We start from the raw sequence: 14,099 nt of genomic DNA on the forward strand, positions 1-14,099 counted from the left end.
GAAGGAAGGAAGGAAGGAAGGAAGGAAGGAAGGAAGGAAGGAAGGAATTTCAGACCACTTGTTGTTGGTGGTAAATTTACTGGATAAAGCCTCCAAAACATGTAGCTTCTTTTTTTCCCTGACTGTGGTGATTTAAAAATATACCTGAAAAAAAAAAAATTACATCCACAAATTCGCTGACACTCCTCCCACCAAAAGGTAGGCTCTAATTCTTCCCGTGAAGGTGGGCGGGTCTTAGTGACTTGATCCAAATGAATGGTTACTGCATGACTTCAAAGGCTAGGTTAAAGTGTTTAACAAATACAAGTGGAATGTTTGCTTGTTTGTTTGTTTTATGTGATTGTTAGCTCAATAAGTCTTCCAAGAAGTTGTCTTGTTTGGAAAATCATGTGATGAACTTGAACTTGAAGATTCTAGTCATGTAATAGAACTACTCAACTTTGGAAGGACATTGCCAGAAGGTACACAGAAGAGTGGCTGGTATTATTATTACCTACCTCCCATACCTTCTCAATGGGTCACCAGATATTCTTATGGTTTCTATTACGTATTATTTTTTTGCTGGTGATCTCCAAATCTGGAGCTCTCTCTTCTAAATATGAAGCTCAGGGGCACCTGGGTGGCTCAGTCGGTTGAGCAACAGACTCTTGGTATCTGCTCAGGTCATGATCTCAGGGTCATGAGACTGAGCCTCACATAGGGGCTCTGTTAGAGAATCTCTCCTTGAGATTCTCTCTCTCTTTCCCTCTGCTCCTCCTCCTGATCATACTCTCTCATAAATAAATAAATAAATAAGATATTTAACAGCCTACTGGACAAATCCACTTTGATCTATGGAATCCTCAAGCTCAATCTGAAATGTCTAAACTCTAAAGTTGAGTCATCATCTGCCTCTTCTGCTCACCCTTCACTCAATTCCCCGTGACCCCCAGGGTTCCTGTCTCAGTGCTGACACCAGCATGCCCAAGCAAGAAACTGTCCTCTTCACCTGTTCCTTTCTTACTTTTGTCCATATTCAATTAATCACCCACTCCCATAAATTCTATCTCACATCATCCCATTTTTCAAGTCATTCCATTCTAATCTGAGATGCCAACTCATCTCTACTTTTGGTCTTGCATTCCTCCAATTCATTCTCTACCCTGCAGCTGCAGTGATCTTTCTAAAGCACAAATCTGATCATCATTACTCCCTTGCTTAAAATTTCTCATGAGTTCCCCATCATCTTGAGGATAAAAATTCAAATCCCTTGCTGTGGCTTACAAGGCCATCACATGCTCCTGCTCCCACGACCCCTCTGTTCTTATCTCTTGACATTGTTTCCTTTGTGCTGTTACAGTTCAGGCATACTGAATTATTGCACTTTCTGGGTTCATCAGTCTTTCTCTTATCTGAGCCATTACATATACTATTCCATATGCCTGAAATGTTCCCTACATTCATCCTCCCTTTGTCCAGTTCCTATTCGTGCCCAACTCTTACCCCCCAACACACACACACAACTAAGCTACACAACTTATGTGCACTTTAGTTTTGTACTCAATCCTATTATGGGGGAGAAGAGACCTTGGCAGACTCAGAACACTCTAGGCTACAGGACAAGTTTGTCCCTAAAGTACATCATTCAACTACCTCCTCTTGTTCTGAATACAGAACCTCCCCCCACCAATTTTTCAATTATAATTGGCTTCCCAGGCAGTTTTGTCTGTAAAGAGTAAATGTGCTGGTCTTGTTGATGCAAGCATAACAATCCACATGAATATTTTATTGCCCATTGGAAATTAATAAAATGACATTTCAGTCTCAGTGAGCTTGGATAATATGAGTTTGCCAAGAGAAAACTTTGCTTTCAATGCGCTGACAAAAGTTCAAGTTTTGAGCCTGCAAAGCAAAGATTCAGAGCTTGTAATACAGTGAATTTACCAATGTAAATGAACTTCCTGAGGTCTCTTGACAGCCAGTTGGCCTCCCTGGGCTACATAATCAGAATGATGAGTTGCAGAAAATTTAGACCTACCATACTTCCATCTCCCCCTTATGATTTGATAGAAACTCAGTGCTAGAAGATTCCAGAAGCCATCTATTTCAGCACTACATTGCTTAAGCTCATAGACAGCTTTAGAATAGTCTGAAAATCTAAAGTAGAATATTGTAGTCAGGATTCAAATAAATGGACCTTTATAATATACTAATCTGAAAATGTCTTGCCACAGAAATGGTGGAATGAGAGAGGAATGAAAGATGATAAAGTATTTTATTTATTATTATTAATAGTTAAATTACTGTGTAAAAAATATTTCGGGAGAAAGAGGAGCTCTCACACACACTTTATCTATCTGTACTTAAAAAACAAAAACAAAAACAGGGTGCCTGGGTGGCTCAGTTGATTAAGCGCCTGACTCTTGGTTTCAGCTCAGGTCATGATCTGGGGTGGTGGGATTGAGCCCTGTGTGGGGCTCCGTGCTCAGCCAGGAATCTGCTGGAGATTCTTTCCCCTTCCCTCTCCCTCCCACCGCTTGTGCTGGTGCTTGCTCTCTCTCAAATAAATAAATAAAATCTTAAACAAAAAACATAAACAAAACAAAACAAAAAACTCAGGGCGCCTGGGTGGCTCAGTCAGTTAAGAGTCTCCCTTCAGCTCAGGTCATGATCTCAGGGTCCTGGGATTGAGCCCCACATCGGGCTCCCTGCTCAGTGGGGAGCCTGCTTTTCCCTCTCCCTCTGCTTGCTGCTCCCCCTGCTTGTGCTCTCTCTCTCTGTCAAATAAATAAATAAAAATCTTAAAAAAAAAACAACTATTTTCTTTATTAAGAGAGAAAAAAATCTACCTGATAACTCAGAGCAATCACCTCATTCATGTTATCACTTCTAAGTAATATTGAAATATTTAATATCAACATCTGCAAGATTACATAAAAAATGCATGGTACACTTTAAAAAAAAATGCTTTAAGGACAATGCCTGTTACAGGTTATTTGACTAAAATACGAGATCCCAAAAGATATTTCATTAGACAGATTTTAGTCAATTTATGAAATGGACAAGCAAACAAATTAACCTGGTGAGAAAATAAAGAAGAACTTTGGGAAAATACAGTCTCCTTTCTCTCCTTTTTACCATGTAGGCGAGGAAAAACTTTTCTTCTACCTTCTCAGCTTAAGTATCTGGGGGATCTGCAAACTAAAGTAACAAAAGACAGGTTAACAGGAGAAAAGGCAAACAATTTTTATTGATGTTAATATTTACATGTGCATAAAGACTTCACGAAGAAGAAGAAAGAGGAGGATGAGGAGGAGAAGGAAAAGGAGGAAGAGGAGGAGGAAAGAAGAGAAAGAACAGAAAAACCAAAGTGGTTTTTAAAAACCACCAAAGTGGTTGGATTTGCCAGCTTATATATCATTTTAACAAATGGTGGTGTGCTGAGAAGTGACTAGACAAAGGGAAAAGGGTTTAGGTATCTTGGGCAGATAAGTTGTGGGAAAGTGACCAGTGTTGGGACCAGGTTGGGCCACTTTGGCATGCAGATTATTTTGAGCTGAAGGCAATCAAGACCCTGCAGGCTCAAGAGAAACTTTAACCCCTCCATTAATCACATAGAAGAATCTAAATTGGAGGTCTTTCCCAGAATAAGGGTCATTAGCAGAGATAAATTTTATCTGAGTGACCCATCTGTGGTCCAGGGCAAACATCTGTTTACCAAACATTTACTCTTTTTCATCTTCCTGTGAATGGCGGTCCCTCCCTTTGAAGTCCCAGACACCTTCCCCCTCCTTCTTAGTTCAGAATGACAAACATACCTCATTTTGCCTGTCTTTGGAATTTCCATGTCTGTGTGGATTTCCCGTATATAACGCTATTAAGTTTGATTTTCTTCTGTTAGTCTGTCTCATACTAATTTGATTCTTAGTCCAGCTAGAAGGCCCTTGAAGAAGAGAGGAAATCTGGCTCCCCGACGCGAGCAAATAGAAGTCTTACCCCTGGCTAGGTGGGTGGGATGCTAACTACTTCTGATTTGGCCCATTTGGCCCATTCTAATCAACTTTGCTCAAATAAACTCTTACAATTTTTAATATGTCTCAGTTTATCTTTTAACAAGAAGTAAGGATATAGCTCTCCTCACCTGGTGCAGGGAAGGAAGTCTATGCCCTGCTTTTAGGCAGAAAGAGGGAGGGCAGAGAACTCGGTTATAAAGATGATTTAAGAAGACAATTTCAGTTATATGAACAAACTTTATTTAACACTTCATGAAGTGGACAGTCTTCTTTCAGAGAACTGCAAAATGGGGCAGAAGGCAGGGGTGCCTGGCTGGCTCAGTCCGAAGAGCATGTATCTCTTGATCTTGGGATTGTGAGTTCAAGCCCCAGGTTGGGTATACAGGTTACTTAAATAAATAAAACTTTTTAAAAATGGGGCAGAAGGCAAGAAGCTTTTATAGAATAAAGAATCAAGAACAAGGAGGAGACAAATAGAACATAACTGATGGGCGGGAGCCACATCATCAATTTCAGTGAGAAGCCCCATAGTTGCCTTGGCGTTTGGGGATTGGTTGACTAGGTATACGGTGTTTCTGGTCAGGCTCTGACCAGAAAGGTTATCTAAGCTTTGATTTGCTTATGTGGCAGCCCCCTTCCCTGCCCTCCACAGGAGCAGCTCCGTCTTGGGCCCAGAAATTTATTTCATTGGCTCTTGATTCTATCTGCTGTTTCTCAATTGCCTTTAGCTCAAAATAATCAGTATGCCCAAGTGGCATAGTCTGATCCCCTTCAACCTAAAACATCTTTGCCAATGTGTGGAGCATGGTGGGGCCTTAAAAACAATAATTAGTTTGCCCAATTCATTTGAAATCCAGATGGGAATGTTGTTCTGATGGGTAGCAGAATGTCACCCCAAAAGATACCTCTTTGGCATAAGGATTATTGAGAGCTGACTATTTTGAGAAGTGGCTGATGCAGAAGCTGTGAAACAGGATATAAGTTACCCTGTTGTAAGGAAATCTCTATTTGTAAGAGTGTCCCCTCTCAGTACCAGGAAGAGGGAGTACTCTTCTCCTGGGTACCTCCCATAACTGGCCTTCCCCCCCACCAACCCCTCAGTGACCAACCAACACACAATCCTTTTTTTTTTCTTTCATCTTTAGCTGTAGATGGTTTTTAAACTGGTGGCTTAGGCTTCCTTGGGAAGTTGCTCATTTCTCTGTGGGTATCCCCTTTGTGTATATAAGGTGTATATGTTAAAACACTTCTGCTTGTTTTTCTCTTCATCTGACTTATTACAGGGTGTCTCAGCCAATAACTCAGAAGGGTAAAGGGAAAGTTATTTTTCCTCCCCACCGTTCACTCAAGAAACTACTACATATAACACAGCTGTGTTCCAGGATTTCTTGTCCTTTAGTGCCTGTGGCTCTTGGTCATTTCGCTTCGAAGAATGAAGAGGTAGACCAGACGAAGAGTGCTGAGCAGCAAGGCAAAGTTTATTGGGCGATAGCACAAAGGTCCCAAAGAGAGAGGGGACCCATGAGGGTTGCCTTGGAATTTCTAAGTCTAGAGGATTTTATGAGATTGTTGGCGAGCTGTTTTAATCTGATTAGCCCTCCATGCCTATCACCCAATCAGGATTTGTCCATGTGCTCATCTACCTATCAGGTAGCTGTTTACATGGGAAAGGGTGGAGGGCTCCTTTCAGGGTGGGGTATGATAACAGGATGGGGTCTTTTTCCTTTTAAGGGTAATTTCCTCTGGGGGGCTAGCCTCTGCCTGTCTTTCTTCTGACTATCCTCTATTAATTGTATTATAAAATCCTAGTATAAAATTTGTCTAAAAAACAAAATTCAGTTGAGTAAGTTGAATTTTAAAGATCTAATTGGCTTTATCCAATGATTCATGAATCAGGCAGCAGCCTATCTAGTGAAGATAAGGGAGCACTCCACAAGTTGTACAAAATGCAAGTTTTTTAGGAGCCAAAGGGAGGGTGGGACAAGGAAATTTAGAGCAGATTACTTCAGGAAAGTTTACCTTCCCCTAGAGGACGGCAGGAGATCTCATCATACAGATTACCTCACTAGCTAACCCGGAGATTCCAGACTGACTGGATTAAAATTCCACCTCTGGGAGAGGCTAGAACTGCCATTAGGCTGGGTATTTAGTCTTGGCGCGGCCCAGCAAATGTGACACAATTTTGGGCCCGTTGTTTCTTTTTAACAAATTTAAAGCTCATAATAAATAATTTCATCTTGTGGTGGGAAATTAGTGACAAAAACCATCTTTAAATCCTTTTATATACTGAAGAAAAACTCTAAGATAGTATGTAACCAATTTAGTGGAGTAATTTTAAATTGCAAAGTTTAAGGTGTTGTTATGTAAATCAAGACTTCTGTCCCTCAATGTTGACAATCTGGGTGAGTTTAAAGTACTGTGTGGTAGAATAGAATAAAGAGATCTGTTGTATCTTCTGCTCTGACTTGGAAAGTTGAAGATACTTGGAAAGACCAATTCATTTTTTAAGCCTGCATACTATTTGCTGAACCTCATTAGGAAGTTGGCTTGAATCATTGTGCCAACAGTTTAAAGAGAACTGTATCTATTTTTGTTTTCATTTTATTGTATTTAATTGGGGGGGGGCATATTTTTTTCTGTTGCTTGGGAAATTATTAACTGCTAACATTTGGCAGAAGTGGGTTCACTCATAAATCCTCTAAAGAAATGTTTCCCAGATCTTTGTATTGCCAACTGCTTACTCAGGTAACAGTTTAGGAAGTTTCTTTTTCACGCAAAAAAGCACTGTTCGTTGAGACCTAGGTTTGACTAGAAAACAACATTTAGTTGTGGTGGTAAAATGTTTTGTTATACTATAGAATAAAGATAAAATACAGGACTACTTTGGTGGCTAAGAATCCATTTTGATTTGAGAAAAGCTCTGCTTAAGTAGAATTTTTCAATAGTGAGAAAAGCCATTCTATTAAATGTTGCAAACATCATGTATTGTTTTTAAAGTAAGTGACATAATGATATAAAGTTGCAATGGTTACTTGTTCTACATTACTTTGTATATCCTAACTTCTCATTGCAAGGACAAAGTAACTCAACAGAAAGCTCACAGATAACATGTATTGAGCACTTACTAGCACTGTTGGGACTTTCTTACATTATTTCATTTATTCCTCATAATAATCCTATGAGACAGAAAGAGATTAAATAACTTTTCCAAACCAAAAAGTGGTTGAGCCAAGATTGGAAGGCAGGCAGGCAATCTGACTCCAGAGCCTGAACTATTAATGATTTCAAATGCTTGAATACCTGTCAACTGGTATAAAACACCTATAAAGTAGGCAATATTATTCTAGAAGTTCAAATGTTTTATTTATTTACCTATTGCTAAATTAATTAAGCAAGGAGGTCATTGATGAGGTGGCTTTAATGCCACCCAAGGAAACCCAAACCTAAGCCAGCAATGCTTCAAGATTAACAAATCAAAACCTAAGGACAACCAATCACAAACAGTCAACTAGACTTTTGTAAATAAGGCAAATGCTTAGACCATAGCCAATCAAATTATTCCCATGCTTTGCTCCTGCACCTTATCTACAAGTCTTTCCCCTAGCTTCTGTTTGTGGAGTGCTGCTAACCACTTCTCCTTTGACATTGCCAGATTCAAATGGATTTTTGCTCAAATAAACTTCAGAAGTTTAATATGCCTCAGTTTATATTTTAACACTAGATATATTTTTAAAGATTTTATTTATTTGAGAGAGGGACAGAGAGAGCATGAGGGGAGGGGAGGAAGAAAGAGAGGGAGTGGGACAAGCAGACTCCCCGCTGAGCATGGAGCCTGATGAGGGCTTGAGGCAGGGCTCGATCCCAGGACCCTGAGACCATGACCTGAGCCGAAGTCAGACACTTAACCAACTGAGCCACCCAGGCGCCCCTAATACTATATATATATTTTAAAAACATTCTTATAATCTTTCATCACTTATAACTGTATGGTCTTCATGATCTCCATTTTTAATGCCTAATATTCCATCAACATTAGAATATTAAAAATCAACCCACAAGGGTTTTTTTAAATTTCTAGTTTTATTTTTTTAACATACGTATTTTGAAATATATGTATTTTTTAGTTTTTGGTTTTTCATTAAAGATGGTTGGGAAGTCAGAGCTCAATAAACCAATTGTACATAGAATTTTCAGAAAGTTAAAAACCATGATGCTCAGAGTACATATATAGAGTCAAAGAGATGTTTACCTCATTAATGAGAGAGCCAGAAAGGTGATAAACCATAGAGCATAGGACAGACAAAATATTTCTAGTCACTGAGGGAAAAAATGCTGGAATAAAATTACTAAATTACATAAAAATTGATTAATACCCCACAGGGCAATAAATCTAATCTTTGAGTTGTAATCTCTTCTATCAGACACAAATCATTTGCATTTCTAGGGGACAAGGTTATTTACATTGCTATCACTTACAGATTATTCATATCAATCACTGTCTGGTTTTCTACAATTTACCATCTACTCTTACAGTCATTTTTTTCTTTCTTTTTTCCTTTTTTTCCTTATAGTCGTTTTTACCATTTGTCACTCTAATATTACATATTTTACATATATATCTTGTTTATTGTCTACTCCCTCCTTGAGAATATAAAGGCAAAGTATTTTCCCCCTTTTGTACATTATAGGATCCCCAATACCTGAAATAGTGCCTGGCACGTAATAGGTACTCAAAAACCTGTGTTGAATTAATAAATGAGTAAAATCAAAGAAGGATATGGTTCACTTTGGCTTTAAGAACACAAACTGTTTTAAAAGGAAAAATTGAAAAAATGTAAAATAAATAGGCCCATATTAAATTAAAAAGTAAACCAAATTGTGGTTACCTGAAGGATACCCAAGCCCTCAATAGTGGTGCTTAAATAGAAGAAATTTCCTGCCCAACCTTCTACAGAGAGATTACTAGAAATGACATATGATGAGGTAGAGAAACAAGCAGCATCTGTAGAAAATCTGTTAGCCCATTTTCAAGATGAAAGTGGAGAAGAAATGTGTTGTTCTCTGAAGAAGGCGGGGGGCAGGGTGGGTGGAGACACCAGATCCAGATTGTGAAATTCACCAAGATAAATCCTACCTCAGGCAGCCACTCGTTGAAGATGACCAGAATATGCCACCCCAAAATATGCCACTGTGGCATAATGATTATTTTGAATCGAAGGCAATTAAGAAACTACAGTTATAGGAAAAAACTCTCTGCCCTCCCCCATCTAGCTAAAAGCAGGATGAACTTTGCCATTCATAAAGATGTCTCCTTTTCCTGTACCAGGAAGAGAAAAACAACGCTTAATCCCTCGGACTCTGAATCACTGGAGACAGCTCGACGCTTACCAGACCAGAGACTGGTACCTGAGGAATCTGCGTGACAAACTTTGCAAAATGCCATTATCTTCCATCTTTCTAGAAGCTCAAATCCCTTTTCCTTTGTCTTGTCCCTTCTCCACAAATGTATTGCTCTTTGTTAAAATGATATATAAGCCTTTGGGTCTGATCTCCTCTTTGGGGCCTTCACTTCATTTCTGTGAGGACTCTCATACACATATAAAATAAACCTTCTCTCGTTTATCTGTCTTTGGTCATTTCAATTTGCAGGGCTCCAGGCACTGAGCTTAAGGGAGTAGAGGAAAAACAATTTTCCTCCCCTACATTTTCCAGCCACTAATCCCCCTTGCTGGGATCTACTGTGAAGATCAGGTCATATTTTTGACATAGTATTTTTAAGACTATCACCTAAATCATCTTAAATCACTTGACCCATAATATATTAACTCAAGTCAGTCCAAAACATTTGATAATTATATGAAAAGAAGGAATTTAATGAGATAAATCCAAGTTGACAATCATGTATAAACATTTTGCTGTCTCAATTATAGACTTCACTTCATACCATAATAAGAAAATGTGTCTCTTAAATGATTCCTTGCATCCTCAAAAAACCCATACACACAGAGTATTTCATTCAGTCTGTAGCATAGAAACTTGTAAAATCAAATTTCTAGTCTATAGGCATCGCTAAAATAAGATAGTAACTCCCATAACTTTTTTTTAAATTTTATTTTATTATGTTATGTTAATCACCACACCTTACATCATTAGTTTTTGATGTAGTGTTCCATGATTCATTGTTTGCGTATAACACCCAGTGCTCCATTCAGTACATGCCTCCTTAATACCCATCACCAGGCTAACCCATCCCCCCACTCCCCTCCCCTCTAGAACCCTCAGTTTGTTTCTCAGAGTCCATAGTCTCTCATGGTTCATCTCCCCCTCCGATATCCCCCCCTTCATTTTTCCCTTCCTACTATCTTTTTTTTTTTTTAACATCTAATGTATTATTTGTTTCAGAGGTACAGGTCTGTGATTCAACAGTCTTACACAATTCACAGCGCTCGCCATAGCACATACCCTCCCCAGTGTCTATCACCCAGTCACCCCATCCCTCCCACCCCACCCCCCACTCCAGCAATCCTCAGTTTGTTTCCTGAGATTAAGAATTCCTCACATCAGTGAGATCATATGATACATGTCTTTCTCTGATTGACTTATTTCACTTAGCATAATACCCTCTAGTTCCATCCACGTCATTGCAAATAGCAAGATTTCGGGGGGGTTTGATGGCTGCATAATATTCCATTGTATATATATACCACATCTTCTTTAACCATTCATCTGTCGATGGACATCTTGGCTCTTGCTATAGTTTGGCTATTGTGGACATTGCTGCTATAAACATTGGGGTGCACATACCCCTTCGGATCAGTACATTTGTATCTTTGGGGTAAATACCCATAGTGCAATTGCGAGGTCATAGGGTAGCTCTATTTTCAACTTTTTGAGGAACCCCCATACTGTTTTCCAGAGTGGCTGCACCAGCTTGCATTCCCACCAACAGTGTAGGAGGGTTCCCCTTTCTGGGCATCCTCGCCACCATCTGTCGTTTCCTGACGTGTTAATTTTAGCCATTCTGACTGGTGTGAGGTGGTGTCTCATTGAGGTTTTGATTTGTATTTCCCTGATGCCAAGGGATGAGCACTTTTTTGTGTGTCTGTTGGCCATTTGGATGTCTTCTTTAGAAAAATGTCTCTTCATGTCTTCTGCCCATTTCTTCCAAAAAACAGAAATGGAAGGAAAACTTCCAAACTCATTTTATGAGGCCAGCATTACCTTGATCCCAAAATCAGACAAAGACCCCATAAATTTTTAAAGCTTAATATTTTTATGATATGATTTTATTTCTATTTGTTACAATACACTCATGAGCTTTATAGCAGGGATTGGAGAACTTTCTCTGTAAAGGGCAAGATAATAAATATTTTAGGACTTGCAGGTCATATCGTCTCTGGGTCAACTACTCAATTCTGCTGTTGTATTGTGAAACAGCCATAGACAATACCTAAAGAAATGGGCATAACTGTGTTCTAATAAAACCTTATTTGTGGACACTGCAATTAGAATTTCTCATAGTTTTCATGCGTGATAAATATTCTTCTTTTTTTTTTTAAACTAGTTAATGTTGAAACAATTCTTAGTTTCTAGCTGCACAAAAACAGGCAGCAGGCAAGATTTGACCCACAGGCTATAGTTTGCCAACAACACATTGTATATAAAATGTATATGTAACATTTTAAGAAAAAGTAAAGGAGGGGCACCTGGCTGGCTCAGTTGGAGGAGCATGCAACTCTTAATCTCAGGGTCATGAATTTGAACCCTACTTTGGGTGTAGAGATTACTTAAATAAATAAAAACTTAAAAAAAAGTAATAACTTTATTGAATGTTTTTTTCTATATCTATTGAGATGATCATATTGCCTTTAATCTCTTGATGTAGCAAATCACACTGATTATCCTTCTTTTCTTTTTTTGAGGGGGGAGGAGTGGGGGAGAGAGGCAGAGAATCTTAAGCAGGCTCCATGCCCAGCGTGGGGCCTGACGGGGGGCTTGACCTCACAACTCTGAGATCATAACCTGAGCTGACATCAACAGTCGGACACTTAATTGACTGAGCCACCCAGGTACCCCATACACGAGTTGATTTTCTAATGTTGAACCAACCCTGAATCCTTATAATCAACTTGGCAAAGTTATATGGTCTTTGTCTATGTCTTACAGTATTCAGTTTGCTAATATTTTGTTTTAGGATTTTGGCATCTGTGTTTTTAAGTGCAAGGGCTTATAAATTGCATTTCTTACACTGAACTTGTCTATTTTTCGTATCACCGTTATACCCAACTTCAGAAAATGAGTCAAGGACTGTTTCTCCTCATTTTCTATCCCTTGAAAGTGTATTAGAACTCATCAATAAAATTGTCTGGGCTTGGTGGGTTTCCTTTCATGCATGGGAAGATGTTAAAATACCAATTCAATTTTTTATTATTTCAATCACTTTCCCTAAATTTGTTCATTTGTGCATTCTTTCCTTTTGATTTCTGTTCATCATTATTATTTCGTTATTATATTCAATATAATATTGAATTATATATTGAATTAATATTGAATATAATAGTTGCATTATTTCCCCTTTTTCCTCACTATCTTTGGTTTTATTCTTTTTTTAAGATTTATTTATTTATTTGAGAGAGAGAGACACACATACAGAGACAGAGATGGACAGGAGGGGCAGAGAGAATCCCAAGCAGACTCCATGCAGAGCGTGACATGGAGCTTGATCTCATGACCCTGAGATCATGACCTGAGCCTGAAACCAAGAGTGGGGCACTCAATTGAATGAGCCACCCAGGTGCCCCTCATTTTATTCTTTTGATCTCTCTTCCAATCTCATAGATTTGAGATTAGTGTAGCTCATTAACTTTTTGGTATACTTTTCTTTCTAATATAAGAACAGGGGTGCCTGGGTGGCTCAGATGGTTAAGCATCTGCCTTCGGCTGAGGTCATGATCCCAGGGTCCTGGGATGGAGCCCCACATCGGGCTCTCTGCTGAGCAGGGAGCCTGCTTCTCCCTCTCCCTCTGCCACTCCCCCTGCTTGTACTCTCTCTCTCTCTTTCTCTGTCAAATAAAAAATAAAAAATCTTTAAAAAAAAAAAAAAAACCCAAAGAATTATGCATTTTCCTCTAAGAATTCCTTTCCAGAATGTTTGATGTGTATTTTTATTACCATCCAAGTTTAAGTATTTTTAAATTTCCATTACAATTTCTTCTCTGAGACATGTTGCTTTAATAAGTATGTTTATAACATTTCCAATCATGTAATATTTTAAAAAATCTTTTAACATGTATTTCTAACTCAATCACATTGTATTTAGAGAATATGGTCTGTGTATACCAGCTATTTTTTTTTTTTAAAGATTTTATTTATTTATTTGACAGAGAGAGACACAGAGAGAGCAGGAACACAAGCAGGGGGAGTGGGAGAGGGAGAAGCAGGCCTCCCGCAGAGCAGGGAGCCCGATGCGGGACTCAATCCCAGGACCCTGGGATCATGACCCGAGCCAAAGGCAGACACCCAACGACTGAGCCACCAGGCGCCCACCAGCTATTTTTTTTTAAATTTTTTATTTATTCATTTTTTTTCAGAAGGAGAGAAAGAGAGTGTGTGTGTGAGCGGGGGGAGGGGCTAAGGAAGAGGGAGAGAATCTCAAGCAGACCCCATGCGGAACATGGAGCCTGACTCTGGGCCAGATCCCACAACCCTGAGATCATGACCCAAGCTGAAACCAACAGTTGGACGCTCAACTGACTGAGCCACCTAGGTGGCCCTGGATATACCAGTTCTTTAAAAAGTTACTCAAACTTGTTTTTTGGCCTAGTAAGTTTTTACATAAATGTTTTATGGGCATCTGACAGGAATATATGTAATTCAGTTGTGGGGTATGGGGGTCTACATGTGTTTATTAGATCAAGCTTGTTAGTTGTATTTTTCAGATCTTCTATAGTTCTATTGATATCTTTTATGATTGACCTATTAATTATTGATACAGATATATCAAAGTCTCCATTATGGTAGTGGATTTGTTGAGTCTCCTTGCAGACCTGGCAACTTTCATTTTAAGTATTCTAAAGCTGTGCTAGGAGGCCCATAGAACCTTGAATT

This window comes from Phoca vitulina, unplaced genomic scaffold (genome assembly GCF_004348235.1).
Source record: "Phoca vitulina isolate PV1807 unplaced genomic scaffold, GSC_HSeal_1.0 scaffold19, whole genome shotgun sequence".
Lineage (NCBI taxonomy): Eukaryota > Metazoa > Chordata > Mammalia > Carnivora > Phocidae > Phoca > Phoca vitulina.